This window comes from Battus philenor, unplaced genomic scaffold (genome assembly GCF_028537555.1).
Source record: "Battus philenor isolate CCGP_79_NKW_IND1 unplaced genomic scaffold, ilBatPhil1.0.hap1 SCAF_18, whole genome shotgun sequence".
Taxonomy (NCBI): domain Eukaryota; kingdom Metazoa; phylum Arthropoda; class Insecta; order Lepidoptera; family Papilionidae; genus Battus; species Battus philenor.
In genome coordinates, this window is record NW_027181680.1 from 5,094,856 (window position 1) to 5,117,750 (window position 22,895).

Sequence of the window (22,895 nt, forward strand, 5' to 3'; positions counted from 1 at the left end):
AATAGTAACACGAAAAGTACGAACAACAAATGTAGTTCGTACGAACAACACTCCAATCCTATTAGCAATACTGAGCTTCTGGCTAAAATGCTTACAGCTTCAGTCGTGTAAACACCAATGTAACTTTAAATTATCATAAACTTGAAAAGCTAACACAACCAAAATAGTAAAAAAACACATTTCTATGTAAAATATTTTTTGCGATAATAAAGCTTGGATATAAGGATACCTCTGAAAGTAACCATAAAAATTAGATTGAATTTGATGTACACTCTCCCCACATCAGAGCTTGTTTGAAACTGTTGTAGTTATTGAAATATATCACTATGTAGTTATGGGATCCCATGGGAAGCTCATTTTGATTCTAGTTTCTATCATATTAAGCTCCTTTGGTATTCTTCGCATGATGTTCACAAGTAAGTGATCATTAAAAAAGAGTGAACGAACAAAATGAATATTTATTTTTAATATATGCCTCAACGAATTTTGTTTACATATACATTTAAGCTAGATCTACTTAAAAATAAAGGTGGAAACTAGCTTTTTGCAACAGATGAATATTCTTTTATAGCAAAACATTTATGCGTAGCATAAAATTTAAATTTGCTTTAAATTTAGCAGGTGTTCAAAAATAAACAATTTTAATAGAAATGTTGAACCTTTGTGTTTGCCACGTCTTTTAATTCTTATTTGAATTTAAAATAGTCCATTAATGAACATTTTAGTGACGACTCCGTTTTGAACTTTTCATACCGTCACTAAGCTTAAATGTCATCGCCCATCATAAAACTTTGAATTGTTTCTAAATTGCATTAGGAATACTTCAGACGTACTAATAGTTTAAGCAAGTAAAGCTATTAAAATTACTAAGAGTTCGTGTATTAGACAAAGAGAAACTGGAATAAATATTTTATAATTAATTCATTTTTGTGTAATTATGTTACATTTATGAAAAATTAAATATTGATAAGACAGCTAGCACATTTTATAGAAAAATAACTATTTAAAATATAAAATAATAATGGGTTTCACCATAATTATCAGTTTCACATGATTTACAATTTATCGCGTTTTTATTATATATAACATTTAACGAAAGATTTGTATTTTCTTTAAAATCATAAATTCATTATTTTTATCATTTGAAATAGGCTCTTGTGTATATATTTCATGAAAACTATTACTCGGTATGCTTATAAAGCTTATTAATCCCAGATGTTTTGAATATGGAATTCTCATGGTTTAAATTCTCCATAGATTAGAGTTCCTTCTTCGCTGCCACAGACCTGGGCGTTGCAAAAGGTTATATTACGCCCTATTACATTTTGCTATAAAGAGGTCTTGAATTCCGGGTTGATCCCCCGCAAACTTGTTCTAACTGTTATCATAGATCTCATAGATGTGGAGGCCCTTGACAACCGTCGTTGAAGTTTCTACGTCAAAGGAGATAGTGGGGTTTAAGCCGGTAAAAGGCAGGCATAACCCTCTTTGCCCTCGTAAGGGAAGGCTACTCCATGAAAGAATCTCCTAATGAGATAAAAATAAACTCTTACTTCAACCACGCTTCCCTTTTGGTTTTGGTCAACCAGATTTTCGCACTTTTGTTGATTCTTTACTACTATCAGTCCCTCTTATTTTGATTCTTATCTGCTATTATTTTCATAGCTTTCCCTTTAAGACATGTAATAAAAATAGAGGATACTCTTTGAATGTATTGATTTGTTGGTTTAACTTTCTTGGTCTTTAATTCTCTGCTGCGTTTTATAGACTTCAAATTTTTTAGTAATAAGTCATCTGGACATATACCACCGCCCCGCCTATTTTGGTCGTCAAATAACAGATTATTATCACTAGTTCTCCGGTTTCAAAGAGCGTGATTAATGAAATATACTGGGTTAATGAGACATAACATTTCATGGCTCAAAGTTATGAGCGCTATTGAGGCGTTGCCCGAGATATTGTAATACAAAACCTTATTAAAGGCGAACGTCTCTTTTTAAAATGTTAAGGAAAGTTGCAAACTGGAAATCGTAGGGAACTGAAAGGGTTTAACCTAAAATCTTATTTAATTACTAATCCTTTATTATTACTTATGTAAACTAAAGATAGTTTACAGTGGCCACTTGTGTACATAATGAAAAGAATTCCGGATGTTCTTATTACAAGAGTAGAGCAATTGATTTGCAATCTTTATCATCACTTAACTTCACAATATAATAGGATTTATTACAATTTATTTTTAATAAACTTCTTGAATTTACTACATGATAATTCACTTTGTTATGCCATACATATTTGTGTATAAAAGTTGCTAATTTTATAAAATATATAATAAGCTTGTCTTTATTTCTAGTGGTTAAGTACTAGAAGCCTCGGTCCAAGCTGTTTGCTCGCACGCATTTTTAACTTCACAGGATTTGAGGCGCCAGAGCACTAAAGTCATTTAGCTTAGATTACTTTAATCAAAATCAGAGACCCTCGTGAATAGGGATAGGATGGTCGTCAAATCCTTCGCCAATCTTCGTCTTTACAAGTTATCGTCAGGTAATATTAGTATCACTTATAAATGATTTAGCGCTTGGAGCAGAAGAACAAAGACCAGCTAGCTTCTGTTATTAATTGGAAGACGGATTGTATTATAGTGGTAGCGAAATCGCGGTACCGCGCTTTAAGAAAGCACAGTACGGTGGACATTAAGAAAAAAAAGTGCAAGCGCCGCCGCCGCCAGCATTGACGGCGGATTGCGGAACACATACCTATGGCGCGGTACTGCGGTTCGGTAGTGTCAGTATTGAAAAAAAGGCGCGTACAAAGTGAAGGTAAACTAGAAGCATTTTTTAATAAAAACACCTTAAATAATTTGCGTTAGGTTCTACTTGAAAGCAACACAGCTAGGTAGCCTGTTCATTGCTCGCTAACAAATAACATTAGCCGAAGTAAGAGAAAGATAGTACTTCGCTAATGGTCCGGAAACGTACGTAATTGAACATCACGTAAGGAGGACTGTACTCGCCAATTACTGTTTTCTCTAACATTAATGGGAAATTGTACGTAATTTAGAGTGTAAAATAAATTATCATTATCTAAAGTACCTTATATATTCTTTAGGTGTGCCTTTTTCGTAGATGAATTTTTTTTTTCAATCTATAAAAGTATTATTTTATTATAACCAAAAATTATTCATTGTCATAAGAAAAAAGATCTCTGTACTTCATTTTACAGTCCTATATTTATTTATTTGTAAGTTTTCATTCTCAATTAAGTTTCAAATATTTTTAGTTGTAGTGTGCTAATCTCCGCTTGAGAAGTAGTGAGACGGGTAGAGTCCGATTTACGCGTACGAAGTATTTGAGACAGTTGACAGTTGTTTGACAAACAGACAGCTTGGCATTTAAATACGTCTATTGTCCTGCCGCTTGCATTGCCCAGGAGATGTCTACACTACAGCAGATACAACGTAAAAGACACAAATTTTTGTTAATATTTATGCTATATAAGTTGACATAGACGGTCGCAAAGTGTAATAAAATGAAAATGAAAACTTATTTATCACTTTTTGCACACGTTTATGACAAAAAAGTTTATGCGTAACAAGTTACAACAATGGGCAAAATGAAAAATATGAAAATACTGTTTATGGTATTGGTGTAGTGAAATAGAAATATATATATATACATATATAGGGATATATATATACTATATGTATATATATAAACATATATATATTCATTATTTTGTAATAAATTAGTTTTTTTTATGAGAGTGGTATCCCTACGACTGTGTACCTTTGAAGTTTAGAGTAACTATAAATAATTTAGAATCCTTTCAGTATATTTGAGAATGTGATCTTTTTTATTGATACAATTAAAATATAAACTTTAAAATTATTCTAAAGGCTATACAAATAAGATAATGTAAGTATTTCATTTGTCCTGGGTTTTTATAAATAATACATATGTGAAATCTCACAATTGTATGCGGCAATTTCCAAATGGTATTCTGTGACGAGGCCTTTCCTTGCCGGGTATCTATTAGCATATATACGAGTATTGTGAAGATGCAGAAATATGTACGACGCGATTTCATATTTAGAAATTGGTAAGGAATATGGGTCAATTATGAACTGCTGTAACCTGTAATGACAGTGATTTAAAAATAAAACAAATTTTATTTCTTTATTAAAGCATTGCATGTTTAAGTACATCGTGATTAATATGAAAAAATATTATGTACACATATTTGAGAACTTTGATCTCTACTAGTTCCATTCGTCATTGAATAGTAACAGAAATTTTCACCTGTCTTTGCCACTCACTTGCGCCGAGGTGACGTCACGAGAATGTAGAAAGAGCTTTCGGATGTGGAATATTAAATTAACGGAACTTTTTCACGTTGCGAGTGCTTTTAGGATTGCGGTGTCGATACGCTTTGGGTCTCCCGAGATTAAATACAATCTAACTCCATTTTTCCACACCTGCCTTTAATCGGTGAATAAAATATGAATTCGAATTACGTGCCTTTTATTTTAACGGATATATCTATATGTTATTTCCGAAAAGGGTTTCAATATTATGCACCACTTCCAAAATTTGCATTTAAAAACAACATAGTATTGGATGTTGACAAAAATTAGAAATAAAAACTTGCTAAAATTTTTGCAGGCAAAAAATGAACTAAAATATCAGAAATACATCCGTAACAAATTTGGAAGCATATTGTATTCAATCTTTAGAAGCCAATATGACATGACCGTCATTAAAATAAGAGAAAATTCTGTTATATTAGTTTTTTTTTTCTCTTAAGGCCCTCGCTATTTGGGGCATAACAACCTTTTTTATAACATATAAATAACAGTCTCAATTAATATACATATTTATTTTGTCATTTTGTCACAATTAAACAATTTTTGCCTTATTTACATAACTATCTGTTTCATTTATTTCCTGTTTATTAATTTCATACTAGTGTTTTACTTTTCCTCCTATTCCTTTAATTCGTCACCTGACCTGTACTATTTTTACCTTTATACCTATTAATTACGCCCTCAATTAACGCTCTGCAATATTCGAGGACCGCAAGCCTGTCTTCGTCGCTGTTTCTCAGTGAGACAGATGCTGTTCTCGGTTATCTTCTTTCTTGTAAGGAGTCCGGAATCGCATCGTAGTCCTCCGAATGCGGGACAGTTGACCACCAGGTGCACCACGGTCTGGTCCACCCTCGGATCACAGAAGCACGAGGTCCCTCCTTGAACTTAAGCCTGTGAAGGTACTCTGAAAATTCTTCGTGTCCCCTCAGAATCTGGACCAAGACCATATCCAGTGCGACACTACGAAGCGCGCGATAAGCTGAGACGGCACGCTGCACGCGTCCTAGTATAAAATGAATAGACCAGAATATATTTTGTGTTCTTGGTACTTTCCGCCAATTAGCTGGTTCTTGTCGTTTACCTTCCTTGGGCTATAATTCTTCTCATTTCCGACTCGTTTAGCAACTGCGAGCTTGGCTACGAGGCCCAAAGATAGAGGCCACGTTGCAGGGTCATAAATCTTTGCAGGTCTGCTCCATGTTCGAAGACTGTCTTGTTTAGACACCGAGGAACATATACTTATTGATTAATTTTTAGCATGCTTTCTTTTTGGAAAAAAATCTTAAAGAGCAGGCACAATATAATTATTATTATGAAAATAATATATCTTAATATTTTAGTACGTCTTGAACTTTTCTCTACCTGTTAAGGTAACATTTTTACGTTCACCGATTAAGTATATCATTCTCAAATTAAATGAATTTTATTAAGTCTTAAGAAATTAATGTTCGTTAAAAGTATTTTTATTATGAAATTTCAAAGACATGCCTACGGAAAGGGTATAATTATAGTACGTCGTTTGAAATGAAAAGATGAATAATTACACGTCATTTTGTCTGATCGCCCCTGCAAAGCCTTGGAGATCTTTATTGAAGTAGTAATTACGAATGTAATTTAATACTATCAAAACAATTTCTTCGTTCCGGTTACCTTCGTTACCTATTCTTTGTGAAAATTATAATTAGTTATTTATTGATTTTATTAATTATTAGCTTGCCTGTTTGGGTTATGACTTTGTGAAGATTAAACATGTTATAATCCTGATAAAGTTCTGCCTAAGAATTAATATTATAATGCAATAAATAGAATTTTGTTATCTAGTATTCTAGCCGGCGTTCTTAAGAGGGTATTCATTCTAAAATATCACAAATAAGATGCCACCGTCATTGAGTTCAAACACCTACTGACTGAACGTATATTCAATGTATACATATAGTAATGCCTTCCATTTAATCAGTGGTTATTCGACGATTCAGATTCTATATGAAGCCCTATTTATATAACAGGGGTGGCCAACACGCGGCTTGCGAGCCATGTGCGGCTCTAAGGAGGAATATTTTTGGCTCTCAATTAATGAACCCGATAAGCTATTAAATTATTTGTGTTGCTATACAGGATAAGTAGTGAATTTAAAAAATATGAAAAAAACTGCAAGGGCTTGTAAAGAAATTTTTTATTGAGGATTTAGTCTATACAAAGGAATTTTTAAACAATATCTTCACTGAGGGGTGTGTCATATCATCGCACACACGCCTTAAATCTTAACCGCAAATATGTAAAAAGTTACTGGCACGTTGCTCGTGTGACAGCTGATATTCCTTTGTAAAAGTTGGTTTTGTGCTGAGCAATCGGAGTTGGTTTATAGGCACCTTAATTCGCACTTTTCTGGCCCTTCCTGTATTTAAAAAAATGATTATCGGTCTGTATGACTTTCAAAATGTCTTTTAGACTGTCTACAACGAATAATTATGCGTCTTATTCTTCTTTTTCTTTTGAGCCGATGTACGCCCACTGCAAGGCATAGGCCACCCCCAACAATCGCAACGAGGCCGGACCTGCGACCCCCCCCCCCACCCTAACTACGTCGTCGATCCACTTAGTAGAGGGCCTACCCATGCCGCGTCTACCCACTCGTGGTCGCCACTCAAAAATCTTTTAGGCCCTAACGGCCATCTTGGTTCTTGTGTGAATCTCCTCGTTTCTGATTTGAATCTCGTAGCAAAACTCCCAGCATTAACTTCTCCATTGCTCTCTAAGTGACCTAGAGTCTTCGTCGACCTTGACTCGTATGTCATCACCGGCAACACAGTTTGGCCAAAGACCCTCGCCTTCCATCATTGAGGTATTTTGGACGAGAAGAGGTTTCGGAGCTTCCCAAACGCTGCCATTCCGAGTTGAATTCGGCGAGTGATCTCTTTATCGAAGTTTAACTTACCAAGCTGTACGGTTTGTCCCAGATACATATAGTCTTCTACAACTTCAAGCGTAGCACTTTCGACAGTTACTTGAGCAAGCACAACATGAATATTAGAAATCATTTTCGCTTTACCCCTGTGTATTTTAAGGTCTACTTGTTCGGAGGCACTACTAAGATCATCGAACATTGTACCCAGGTCCTCCATGATCTCAGCTATTACGACTATATCATCGCAAACCGAAGGTGAGTGATGTACTCGCCGTGTATTTTAACGCAGAGCCCTTTTCCATCCATGCACTTGAAACATCTTTTAGTGCAGACAGTTACAGGTACAGGTTCAGGCATAGTTAACAGTTTAGGAGAAATAACGTCTCCCTGTATAAAATTTCTCTGCGACTGAATATTCATCAGTTTTTTTTCGAGAGAGATGTAATATAAATATGTTCAGTTTTTAGCACCTTAAAGCAATTCGCATATTTAGTACTTTTATTTATATGATTTTAATAGGTATAATTTCTGAAACAAAATTATGCTGTACTGAACTGAACTTTTGAATATTTAATCAATAGGTTGCGAGGCGTGCGAAAAATATCAAATTTGGAAAAATGACCCGGATTATCACGGAAGTTGGCCACCCCTATTATATAACAAAATCAACAATATTAAAAAAAAAAAAAAAACTATTGGGAAAGCTCTCTGGGTGACCTGGATGGACCATTATATGTGATGGACCATTTATAAGATGGCAACATACACAGGTCAAAGACTTTCGTCTTCAGATATTGCGGTATTGTGACAATTAGGAACCTAAATTCTTGATAAAACTAAAAATAGTAATCAATGTATTTCCCAAATATTGCAACTAAATTTACTTGACAATATCAGTCCATTTTTTTTAATTTATGGTTACTTTGTATATATCTGTTTTGCTAGTTTTTGTTTTATTTGTTTTTGTTTACACTACTGACATTTCCAAAGGAATTTTTTGTAATGACATATGTGGTTTTCGCAGCATTTACGAAATATAAAAGAGTGCTCTGAGAACTTATTTTGGACTTACATCTGAGGACGTTTGTCTGTCCAATTATTGTACAATAATTCTATATACTGCATTTTAAGTATTTTATATTTGTTGTTACATACAAACAGTTACAGTTCTCTCTAATTTGTATATTAAATTAATATCTAAATAAATATCTAATATATTAGAAATTTAATAGATTAATTTAAATATATATCTAATATATTAGAAATCTAATAGAAACAGTTTACAGTTTTTAAATTTTCTTCTGGACCAATCATGTCCATTGAACTCCTGTGGTGTAAAAAATAAGTAAGGCGTATATGTTGTTGATATATATTCTTACAATATTTAGCACATTGTTTTAATTATTTTAAAATTGGAATGTTTTGAGAAAACTATATCTATACTAAAACATGAGTAATATATGCATCTTAGAGTTATGGCACGTGAGATTCATTCCCTGTAAAAACTTAAAAAAATTCCATTCATTGACGGTGGAAGCAAATGCCGAGGATTTTTCAGACGTCAAATGGCCTTATTCATAGCCCAAACAACAAAAAGCCTTGGTAGTATTAAATTAAGATCTTTATTTAATTAAACGTGTGTAAAAATTACCCTGCAGTAATTACCTAGCAATTATAGTTTAGCGGTAGAGGACTGAGACTTGCGATCGTAGGACGCTGGTTTGATTCCGGTGACATAATCTTAAATACTTTGTGCTGATGGCACTGCTCACAAACGAATTTTCAGAGGATGAGCAGCAGCGTACTCTGTGAACCATAATCTGCAACACAGACTGCAATCATCAACACGCTTTGGCAGGTGATTATAATGAATACCCACATCCTTAGGAGAGGCCTTTTCCTTGCTGTGGACCTATACAGGTTGAATCGACCAAAATTTACCATTGTCCAAACTATTCTATATGTAACTTTATGTATATTATTTTAATTTTTATTAATGTTTCCTTGTCCGCGTTTAACCACCAATTCGCCACAAGAAAAGCGACATTGTGGGCGAAGATAAAACACCCTGAATCAGTAGGTACCTATTCACTCCGACCCTGAAGAGACCTTTTAAATGTACATTAAAAGTATTTAGGAACCAAACGTGTAGAGCAAGCAAAGTGATGAGAAAGAAAACGTTCTGTTTTTAACAGAGGGGAAGAATCTGCAGTGTTACTCATTGAATCTGTTAGGCTTCATTTTGAAATAAGATAATAGTTAACTGGTATAAAAAAATAAGATGTGAATTATAAAATATAATTTCATATCATAACTTACTGTGGAAAAACAAGAAGGAATAAATGAATTAAAAATCAATTAATATGTATTAACAGTTATTAAAAAATATGTGAACATCATATCAATGAATCTATATAATGTATAAAGCCATGTTGTAACGGCACCAGCAAAATTGATTACCTGAAACTATGCTATGTTTTTTAATTTATAAAACTTACAACTGTTTATATAAAATATAACCGTGTAAATAGCTTTCACGGCGTATGAGCTATAATCTTGCCAATGCTGACATGTCAAGTATTATGAGCTTGATGACTATGGATAGTCCGTTAAATTTGAATTATATAACTAGCATGTCCAATAAAATCCGTAAAGATTTTAATGCAAAGATTGTCCACGAAATATTAATATTGATGTGATGTTTGTACATGTGAATATATAATATAGAGTAGTTATGTGATCGTTTTTTCGTTAAAATTTAAACGTTATTTTTGCCTTTTTTGTCGGCAACTAAATTGTACATCTTTCACTTGACATAAAACTGCTTCACTTTCCCGTGTTTGTTTTAGTATACATTTTGTTCTTATGCTGTAATTTTTTTGCCTCTGCTATTTTTTCATAGGACCGTACACCTCAGTTGCAGTTAAACACTTTATTTTTAAGGATAAGGTGAAATTATTATCAATAAGTTCGGATTTTATTTCCTTTAAATAAAATAAAATCCTTCAGTGTCGCGCGGGTTAATGTAACGTTGCAAATTAACGTTCCATAAATGTTAGTTAAAACTTTAACCAAAAAAAAAAATATATAAACACGAGTAACATCTCCTAAATCGCAATACAGCCAAAAATTGTTGAATCCTTGGCGGGGAACGCTACATCACGAGTGGCGTGGAATCGTGGAAGCGTGCTATCGGTTAAGCGGATCTTTGTTTTTATAACAAACGTACCAATGCGCCCGCGCACCAGCCACAGCAGAATTTACATCCATTGCCCGGGAGGACCCTGGCCTCGGTTGCGTTCACCAGCTACGTGACGATTCACGCGCTTCTTGGTTCTTCTCATTCTCGGAGCAACTTCTAAAATCACGCGACAACCTTTATATCGCCTCGCACCCCAAAAGGGGTAAGTGTTGAACAAATATTATAAAGACATTAATAATAATATAAAAAAGTTTAGCTATAAGTTAGAGCTCAACATTTTGTCTGTGTCCATAGTTCCATCATTATCTATTCATTATTACTCTACAATTTGTTTATTTGTTTATGTCTCCTATTTTTGTAATGCTTTAAATTTTAATACTCCGTTCTCTGACAGTAAACAATCACATCAATTGCTTTCGGCTTCTTCCCTTTCTTCGTCGCAAGCCATCTCGGGGTTTACAGTCGGCGGAGCAAATTGTACAAATATTTATATATGTATATCATAACTGTTACCTTTATTTACAGGTGCGAGTTGTATACTAAAAATAACCTATGATTATTGAGGTTGAATTTATATCACCTTGCACCGGAACGAACACATTTTGTGAACTACCAGCGCTTCCTGCTCTCGATTTGCTCACGCCTGACCAGTCCTGGGAGATCGTGCGGCTGGCTACCACCACAATCAGGGGAGTACCGAGCTGCGGTGTAAAATCAGACCAGGCCTTCAGCCGACAACCTTTTTGATATAAATACATTTTTCTTCAGCTCGGCAAGAGTTGCTGTTTTCTTTCACTTACCATCTACAGTCCCATACAGTACAATTTTCGTTGTTGTTTTTGTTATTGAACCTATACTATACTTAAAAAGTAATGCATCATCTTCACACAATTTTCTTACAGTTATCATTTTATTACAAAGAAAATCATAGAAACAAATTCAAATTTCTTTGACAAATTATTTTTATTTATATTAACAGAAAATATACATATAACAAATTTGTGATAATATTTAGAGGGCAGGCCTAGCAACAGTTGTTTGCAGTGGGATCTAGTGGCTGAGAAGTTGTGATGATGACATCATCCGCACAATTTCTACAAATTAAAAAATCACTTATGCCAAAAAAGGTGGAGTACGATATATGTTCTTATCGACGTATGTACAAATATACGATATTTTATTATGTACATAGGTTAATAATTAAATAAACCATGCAAAGCTTGTTCCCTGTATTGTATTAAAATATTATCATTAATTATTTACTCACTAACACCGGGTCTGAACTATGAATAAGGCGAATAGAGTAACTTTTCTATCAAGCTTCCTTAGTATCCATTAATAACTAGTGGCGTCCTAGAGTTGATATTGACTTAAATGAGAAAGTGTGAAAAATGAACTTAGAAATACCGAAGTCGTGGTATGTGATTGGATCGTGTCACCCTTTTGTTTACTTTGATATTAAACGTATATGCCGGTAATTTTATGTAATAAGCAATGACATCACTGACGTCTCGTCACTGTCTGCGGTTTCACTGTTTGAGATTCAACATGCGTATAATATGAATCGTTAAATATTCATTTGTCTTAATGTACTCTGTTATTTATTTGTAAGTTTATTATGGACATAAATCAAAACATATTTTAGATGTTTAGAAAATACGAATGTATTTATCTTTGTTCCGAACATCCAGAAAAACTATATTATCTCAAATTTCAATTTGTCTTTAAATTTGGTTTAACATGTCTACACAAAAAAAGTTGGAATAATCGCCTAAATCACAATATCTGCTAAGTCTAGTAGGTATTAGAATAGGTGGCAATCTAGATAAAAAGTTATAGTTTATTTACGGTGGAGATAGCAGCGAGAGGTATAACAGTGAAATCTCTCTATAACCTGCTGAAGGATTAGGGCCACTTAAGAGCGAATATAAACATATTTCTGAAACGAGCTTACAAAACAGCATTCAAAAAACCATTGAAAATTTGGTCAGGTAAGGTGAGGAGGGAAATGATTGCTATGTGGGTAAACCCATTTCATTAAACATTGAGTAGTTACTTCTCGTAAAATCAAAGGGTTGACAGTGTTGATCAATAGAAGTAAATTGATATATTGTTTCGAGGCCTTTTATTAAGTCTGCAGGAACGTCTTATCGCAGTAATTTCAACGACACCGGCACCTTATGATTAAATTCATGTTGAATCAACCATAGGGCTACCATTTAAATACTTGGTCCGCGTGGTCATTTAAGCTGATATAATTTATGTTATTAATAATGAATAGTAATTAATTTTTAATAATGTCTTCATCATTATTTCAGAAGTAAAACATCCACTGAGGTGTCCCTCGAGGATTTTTGATCAATGTTTTTTTAAAGTAAATTTGTCCACATTGGATAGAAATCCACGTTCAGCAATGGACTTTCTACGACTAAAATGATAATGATGATGAGCACAGAAATATAAAAAAACAACGGCCACTGCCAACTATTAGTTTCGATTTTTTTTTTCTCCTTCCTTCTCCGCAGCCTCTTTTCGAAACATGATCCCTGTGTTACACCTACTATAATAACAAGACAGATATTTAATCGTTGTATAAAAAGGAATCATTCTGGTTATATTTTACATTTGAATTTTTTTATCAAAGGTAAGCGATTTGGCCTACTACTATTAAAGTATCACGCGGGTTTATGATATACAATATCATTCTTTGAGCGCTTGCGTTATTTTAAGAGTTATAAGATTTCATTATCATGCCGACTAGAAATCCTAAGTAGTGTTGTTCTAGCAGCAGAAACCTACAACGACAGGAATTTGTCAATTTGTGAACTATTTTATGTAACTTTTATATTGTTTACTAGTTTATTTCAGCATATGGACGCCGCCTACAAGACCTAGGCCTCCCCCTAAAGATATCTATTGGGAGATATACTATATAATCGCCACGCTTCGCAGGTGGGAAGACGATGGCAGTGTGGTATTATGCTACGAAGAAGGTACTGCTACCTATCCTCTGGATTTTTTGTGACCAGTGGCAATTTTATGTAATGCGATAAGTGTGAATTATAGACAATTGTATCCCGGGAATCATACCTGCGACTTACGATCGCTAATCTCTGTACTCTACCGCTGGGCTACCACAACTCATTATATAGTATACACTTATATGTGAAGCATATTGTATATTTTATTAACACTAACAACTTTTAATAAAAGTATATAGAAAGGGCTTTGTCCAGTAGTGTATGTATTGTATTGTTTCTGAAGATATTCATACTGTTAGCCCTAAGGCTTTTACAGCTTCATCGGTACTGAGTACACGGAGCAGAAGGGTCCGTGAACTAAAATCCAGCAGTAGTGATGATGCCCTTGTTACTTGTTAAATGACATAAATATATTCCAAAAAATTATCTAATTTCTTATTTTCACAATGCAGTTATTTAGATTGCTTTTGGGTGTAGGTATATAAAAAGATTCAGCCTCTCGTGTTTTAATTAATATTTTAGTATTGTATATAAGGATATTATTTAGTCAGTATTGTATATAGACAAAAAATTGTTTCAATAATATGTAGATAAAGTATTTGTAATGCATTATACAAAGGAATATTTTTTTAATAACTTAAGGGGCACACCTAGTGTGACAGCCAGAAAAAAAGGCGATTTTTGGGAATTAATAAAAAAAAAACTAGTGAACCAATCGTTTTAAAATTTTGAGGGTATATTTATACATGTTTTGAGAATACACAGTATAATTTTTGGAATAATATATTAAATATTTTTGAAATAACACGCGATCTCCGGCGGCGCCAAAAAAAAAAGGTCCTCCACTGCTGGAGTGATTGCAGCCTTCTCCGTTGATAAAACCTAAAAAAAAAAATTCTCGTTAAACAAAAACATATTGTCTGTACGATGACCCTCGGACGAATCAAAAAAACAAAAATTGACAAAATAGCGGCATGTTGAAAAAAAAAGTTAAATTTTACCCAAAATTTTGGTGGTTTTTGACCTACCAAAATCCGATTTTTGATTAGATCAAAAAACTGGAGGGTCATCGTATGGAGAACTATATAGAGAAGATGTGAAAAAAATTTGATAGCGATCGGATCATTTGTCTTCGAGTAATCACTCCAGCAAATTCGAAAAATGCTGTTTCGAGAAAAACGCGTTTTAAGATAAAATGATCGTTTTCACTGTTATAAATGAATTAAAGTCATACTTACAGCTAATCTGCTATTCCAGGCCCATATGTTTCACCTTCCTCTTCCTCAAAAAGGGCTTGTTGAGCTGAAGAAGCTGTCCACAAATTTTTAAAACATCCATCAAAAGTTTGATGGTAAAATTTGCTTGCTAGATCCATTAGTCCGCAAAAAAGATTGATCCCATTTATTCCGACGTCCAAAAGACGCATCACAGCAACAAGACGTCTATTTATTTCAAATGCATTATCGACCTTTGGTCCAGAATTAATGTACGAATTACCACATTCACAAATGATAGCTATTTTAAACCCCAGGCCACTTGGACTTGCTTGATTAAAAGTAATTTACTTGTGACAAGTTTTGCACATCACTAATTTGCTGATACCTGGAGGCTCATAATAGAAACCTGAATCCTATTTGCAAAGGTTGGAAAAGACGGTAGACTCCGAACAGTAGCTCAGGTATGTCCCGTAGCCAATGCAACTACCTAACTGCCCAGCGGCTACTCTTTTAACTGGCTGTAACTCAAAAACTATTTAAGTTATCGATTCAAAATTTTAGTACGTTATTTTTAAAGGTATAACCTATCGAAATATGAAAATAAAAAAAAATCGAATTTTTGAAAATTTCACACTAGGTGTGCCCCTTAATAAAGAAATGAGAAGCGCATTAAGCTTGGCAAATTATACATTAGATAAATACGGCGAACCGATGACGTGAACTAAAACCAATTTCGGGAATAGTGCAGGCCAGTTTTAGTTTTTAGACCAGTTTATGTTCCTTTCAAAAAATGAAGCTATATAACATTTTTCTGTGACATCGACATCGCAATTAGTTATATACTATTATTACAATTTGGATAAATATTTACTAAATAAATAGATAAATATATGCTAAATATCAATTGTGTTAAAATCATTTCTTTAGGAAAATATTGGATATGTACAAACTTTTTTGAATTTTATTAGAAAATTGTGTAATAATTTTTCACCTGTATTTATATTTAAAGTTATTTAACGATATCAGAAAAAAATATGGAAAAATAAATATAGGCAGGTATTAAATGTGTATTTACGAAAGAATAGTAATATAAATAATATAAATAAATTTATAATAAGTTTGGGTGGTAAATATAATCTGTTCGAAATTGAAAAAATTTCGTCAACAAATTTCAAAATGGCGGCAGTGTTCGCAATTTCATACTATTAAAGGTTGAGTCGCGGTCAATCTTACGCTTCATGACGTCGTGAATCATTCAGACTGTAAGGAGAATTATAATCTTTGTGAAGTTTGTAAAGACCTATTAAAAAAAAAAGTTACATTATTTTTTATCCTCTTGCCCACAGGTGGTTACTGTCAATCAAAATAAAAAGTAATTTATATTTTACTTGATAATTATTCTTCTTTTTAACGTACTATACACTCATGTTAACATTAAATCAGCAGTTATTACCCATTACTGTCGCACAGGGACTAATATTTCTCGAGGAATTTAATTTCTCAGAAAACACTTTGCTAGATAAGTTTCCAGTAAATTAGGACAATAGAATACTTCTGTATTTTCTAATGCAATTAAGCCGTGAGTAATTTTCTTACGTGATGTGCTTTTATATACGGATTTATACCCATTAAAGTATCCAACGTGAATACGAATGTGTATTTTACGATGTAATATTTCTTAGTACTGCTAATTTTTATTCTATTTGTTTTTATATTTAATTAACCTAAAATTTTATTTGTTTTCCTTTATATCTTATTATCCACGTAGAGTTTAAATAATTAAAATTAATAGCTTGTGCTAGAAACTAGAATCGAATTTTACTGCGTTTTAAGACATCCTTTAACTTAAAGCTTCCAAACGCCCCCTAACCTAAGTAGAGCTCACAACAAACTTGGACTGCTTTTATAGGTCACTTATATATAATATTCTTGATACAATAGTTAGATTAAGTAATTTACTACTTTTGTCGCTTAAAAATCTATTACGTTATTATAGTTTTTTAACAAGTTGAAGTTCATAAAAACTTCTTGAATTTATTACAAGATATTTTGCAGATATTACATGAGAATGTATCGCAAAATTACACGCGGTTATTCACTAAATATAATTACTTATTTTTTGTAGGTTAAAAGCCTAGAAAAGTCACAATAACAAATGATAATTCATATTTATTTTAAAATACTTTATTATTCACATTCATTCTCCGACCGAAAGTTAACACAGAAAATATTTAACTAGATATTTTTATAGTATGTCGTATACGAACGGAGCTTCGTTGTTTTCTATGCATGTAGCAAAATATACCGACGAATAATATACCGGCGCCAATGTTCCTGTCCGAATAAGACTTGAGGATTTCATATGAAAAGTGGATATGCTGTTTCTAGTGTGTTTCTTCTTCTAACTCATAGAAATATTTAAACCAAGAGACCAGGCTAAACTTCACTGATAGCCTAAATTTTATTATTATCTTTTATGATTTATATAGTAGAAATATGGCCTATCGTATGCCTCTGTATAAAGATCGATTTATGTAAAAAAGAAAATCGTTATTCAAATGCATTCAAGCTGTGTTGCTTTAATAATAAGCGTTGTTATAATTTCATCCCGTACCACATATCTGATATGATGGTACGTGGTAGTAAATACGAGTAACATAATGCATGAATATAAAATAGGCATTTGAATTATTTTTTTAATTAGAGTAAAATTTTCTTAATTTTACTTTCTTTATTTGGTACAGTTTCCATTTCGGAACCTAATTTGAACAAGAAAAAAGAAGTTGGTGATGCTTTCTGTAAAGGACATTTTTGTGTTTTACAGATCATCACTATTTATTTATTTATTTACAAATGGTGCATGGTCCACAATGTAAACACATTCTTTTACCAAAGAATATATATTCTGATTAATTATAATTGGTATTCGTGACAAACATTAACAATATTTGAGTTTATTGTCAGTCGCAAATTACAATGACAATACGTTTAAATTTTAGTTAAATAATATATAAAAAAAATTGTAAGAATCAAGATTGAAGTCAAAATCTACGTCGAAGCCTAATACGGTGGATTGTGTTTCGGACAAAATTAGCCATAAATTTACAATAATAGATAAAACATTAAAAGTTATATCGATGTACTGTACATATAGATATAATATATATAATCTGTGGTCTGTATCTAATAATATAGTTTTTTGATAATAGACTATTGACTTTCTTTTTAATTTTTGACTTTCTATACCTATTCTTCTATACATAAAAAATTTCTTTGGTTTAACCATTACTTTTATAAAATATGGTCAGTGGTTATAGTCAGGGACACATAATACACAATATAATTGTATAAGGTAAGTGGAATATTACCCCTTTTAATATTCTTAGTTTATTTTGACTTTGTCAAATTAGGGATGATATCTATATAAGTAAATTTCGTCAGGATTCAATCACTAAGGTATCAGTGATTTTTAAAAATTATGCAAATTATTTTAACATTTTAATACTAAATTCCTGTTATAAGAAGCTTCTAGATATTGTTAAAGAATAAACGCAAATTTTTTTGCAATATCATTTTTCAGGTAAAATTTTCTGACCATTATCGTAATTAAAAATACAGCAGCGTAGAATTTCCAAGAAAGATTTTGTAAAACATAACTGGAGGTGTCGCAGTGTTAATTCTCATTAAGCTGGCCGTCACGAAACCTTGTTTTTGTCACTGTGGACGTTTTTACATGCTCGTTCGTGCGGTAGAGTGGAGCGTTTAGAAAATTTTCCCATAAAATTACTTGTAAAATGAAATAACTGAAATACACTGATTTGAAAAAAAAAAACGAGTGGTATAGATTTTTTGCCAAGTTAATAAAAAGACAGTACGAAAAAGTTTTTAATCACGTGGTCATTTTACTGACCAGTTGTAAGAGTGATTCGTTATTCAAAAAAGTACCTATGAGATTAGAATTTCTGGCTTCGGTTAGTTTTGAAAATAAAGGCTTTTTGGTCTAAAGAATGTCGACTTGTGAATTACTTTTTAAATAGCATTATTTCAATAGTTAAGTACCTCAACATTTTAAAGAATTTTTATAGTAATTTAACAGTCTTAAAAAATGGAAGACATTGTAAGAAAAGCCAGCAAAATAGTCGCACTACTAGAGGTTGGTTACATAAAATATTTAGGCCAGGCATTTAAAGCATAGTTTTATAAGAAAGCTACTTTCCTAGTCGATGTCCTAGTGGGATGATCTTTTTTTGTTGAGTCTAGTAGAGAACAGTTGCAAATCATCGTATATACACTTTGAGAATAACCTTGAGGGAGAAAAAAAATTGAAAATCAGTTACGCGCAGGCTTCTTGCTTTTGCAGGCTTTCGGTTGTAGTCCTTACAAGAGAATCTAGTGGTCAAGCTTTTCCTTACTCGAAATTGTGTAGTGGACTTAAGAAATCTAGAATAGGATATTGTTCTCCAAATGATGCCAGGATATCTGACATCGGCGAGTGCTACGTAGCTCAGGAGACTGCCTGTCAGAGATTAGTTTTAAATAGACCATACCATATATATGGAGCTCTTTGATTGGTGATTTTTTCTATCGTTAATAAGAGAAAATGTTCTTTTCGTAAATAATGAAAATTGTGCTCTAGTCTCTAGTCGAACCGAACTAGACTAACAATGCTCTAACGCGCTGGTCCACTACTTCTTTATATTGTGTTCATGACGAAAATCGCGCTTCGTTATAAACTTTATTCATACCTTCATTTAAAATGCATGTTTTCAGACACAATGAAAACAACACTAAGAGTACGAAAAACCCTTTTTAATGAGTGCATATTGCATGCAATGTAGTAGCAATGTATGTTAAACCATGCCTTTGAACCTTTCCTTTGTAATGTGTATTTGATTGTAACAGGAAAGCACTTATAACCGGTTTTTCTTTGAAGAGATTATGGTCTGTGACCTCATATTTACTAAAGAATATTGCGGTTAAAACGTCCTACTTTTTCCGTAATATTTAATTTATTAAATAACACTCGTGAGTAAATTTACATCAAAACTTTTTTAAACGCTGTGTTTTACTTTTAAACTATTTCATGAATATCATCATTGTAATTTCGGCTGTAAGACGTCCACGGCTGGACATAGCTCCCCCTCCCCCTGAAGATTCCCAATAGTACTGGTTGAAAGAGGCCGGCTACCAGCATCTTCCAATGACATTAACATGATCACCTATCCATTTACTGGGGAAACGTAGTGGTGTAGGACATGCTGTGCTTGCCAGTTTGTAATCCACTCCATTTTAGAACCTTTGTAGCGAAATAATCACAGTTGTCGAAATGCTTTCGCTTATCTGTCAATCCATCGGTCTACGCATGCGCAAAAACTAAGGACGCACGGTGTATGGCGTATTTGTAGGCGGTTGTCAAAACCGCGTGTTACGCCGAAAAATATTATGAAAGAAAAGAATGGCGAACGGCGTCAAGTGACATATGTGTTGTTGTCTGTGAATTTGTATCAAATCTTTAGTGCTGTGATGGAATATGGAATTAAATACTATCTTATATCAATTTTGAATCAATGTTTAATACGTACAAATGAGTGGTGAAAGTTTTATGTAAAAATTATTTCATTCGCATGAAAAATAATTTATTATGGCGTTTGTGTGTCTGAAGTTGCAGGCGGATGACTTTTAAAATAAACTGTATCTGTCTTTCATCCAAGCGTTTTAATTTTTGTGCTCCAGATCATTAGGTGATGTCTCTAACATTGCCTACCTAACCTGTTCAACTCCACCACACCTTGAGGTCCAACGGTTATCTTTTCCATGCGTTGTGTGGCCCACTGGACTTCAATTTGTTATTCTGCTTGGCTATATCAGTTCCCTTCATAGTACAATTAAGACCTTCATGGCTACGGGGTTCTATGACAGGTTTCTATATTTATTGGATTAGACAACCTAAGCCAAATATGATGGATGTGTAAAGTAAATTAAATTTATTAAAGATCAAAAAATTCGTTCTAAAATAAATGAAGGCGTGCAAAACTGTATAATTAATCTTAAAACTCATAAGCATTGACGCGGTCCAAGAAATTCTAGTCCGGCTTCCGAGATGAAAATAAATGGGTTTTAGACTTAAAGCTAACATTCTGATATAACATTGGTGTAAGCGCAAAGAGGACGAAGAATTTACTTTTAATTAATTTCTATTTTTAATGTTGTATTAATTCGATTAATTTATCATTAAGTTCAAGCAAATAAATGTGCATGTTTTAAATACTTTTTTATTAACAACTAGCTGTCTCTAGGTTTTGCAAGTAGTTATTGGCATGTCGCGATCAAATAGAAGAAATAATGTACTATATTTTAGAGTGATCGCTGACTCTATTTATTGAGTAAATGGCATAAATTAATTTACTGATCTGCTAAACTGTCAATCGGGCAGAGTTGTGAAAATGACTAGTTTGACAGTTGGTATTCGACAATTGTCAAACTGGGCATGTTGACAACTAACTGTCAAATGGACGAAGCTTTAAATAGTCAATATACTTTATGCATTTTTATTTTTTGATTCTCATAGGACACACTAAAGAATAGAATATTTAAAAAAAAGATAAATGAAAGAGGCAGTCTCTCGGGTATATGTATAAATATCGGTGAATATATTACAGTTATTATTATAACAATTTAGATACATAATTTTTTTTCCGTGAATAAATTCATTTAGTGAAAAATCTCACTTTTTTGTTAATCTTTATTGATTTTTATTTCCTGCACAACGAACGTTTTTTTCCAAGGGTATTCTGACTGTAGTCCAACTTTATTTCTCCATCTTTCGGTATTAATAATTCATTGGCTTATAGGTACTTAGCTCCCTCACATGCAGTTAAACTGATTATAGTAAATTCACTATTATTTAAGTTCATTAAATGGAATTTTCATTGCAGTCATGAATCCTGTGAGTTAGTTTCTGGAATTTTAAAAGTTCAATTTGAATAGCGTCCATCTGTTAGAGGAACGTGCTTAATAAAATTTTCAATGAAACCGCAGCTCGTTAATTTGAATGTAGTTAGAACTAACAGCAAATTAGTTTAATTGCAATGAATCAAAGTTAGTCCCATGCTAATTGTGCGGATTGAAGTAAATGGTTTATTTATTAGTTATAAAATCTCTACGTAATTCAGTTTTAAATGCCTAAATTTGTCACATAATCCTTTAATAAAAATAAATTGTTTAAGATGCTAGTAGCAAAATTTAATAATGTCGTCACATAAATCATATTTATTGATGTTAAAATACAATACGAAAATATCTTTTATTATTACTAAATTTATTATAAACAACTTCGAAATTAACCATAATATGTATTTTTATGTTAATACATACAATTTTGATGTTATTACTTCAAAGAAACACTAAACTTTTTTTTCTTTAGTATATTCTATTGATATTTTCCTATCATTGATTTCGTACTAAGATGAGCAGGATGCGTAAGTTTATTAAAATGAAAATGTATTCGTCATCATCATAATTAAATGACAGGATGTCCACAGGTGGACATAGACCTCATCCATAGATTTCCAATAGGACTACTTGAAAGCGGTTTGGGTATAGTGTCTTACGACTACCTAACAAGATATTATAAAATATATTACTTTAAATATATGATATAAATAGGTGTTTCAAAATTAAAACAAGAATAAGATTTATAGGCGAAATAACAGTAAATAATTAGCGACATAAAAGAAAAAATAATTTGACTGCTGTATCTATTTAAACAATAGGAATATATGTCGTATTCCCACTGAAAATATTCAAATGTCCTGTGATAAAAATTTCAATCCGTTTCATTCCAGTGTATTCAGGCTCCTGCTGCACAAAAAGATGCTTGCCTCGTCGCTTTCTGGTGTATAAAATTACTGAGGTTTCTAAAACGTTATATAAATTATTAATTTTTTAGTATAAACAAGTTATTTAGTATGTTAAATATTCTTGAGAAGTCATCCTGAAGTCAGTCAAATTATATGACATATCCATATTAAAATTCTTAGACTTAATTAAATTTTAATTTATTACGTTAAAAATGAGTAGTATATTGTACGGAGAAATTGCATTGTTTTTGCATAAATGTTTAATCTTATGTACTATCCTCAAAGCTCTATTGTTATTCATTGAGCAATCTTGAATACTAAGAGCTGGTTACCACAAAATCTCAGAGTGTATCACGGACATAGGT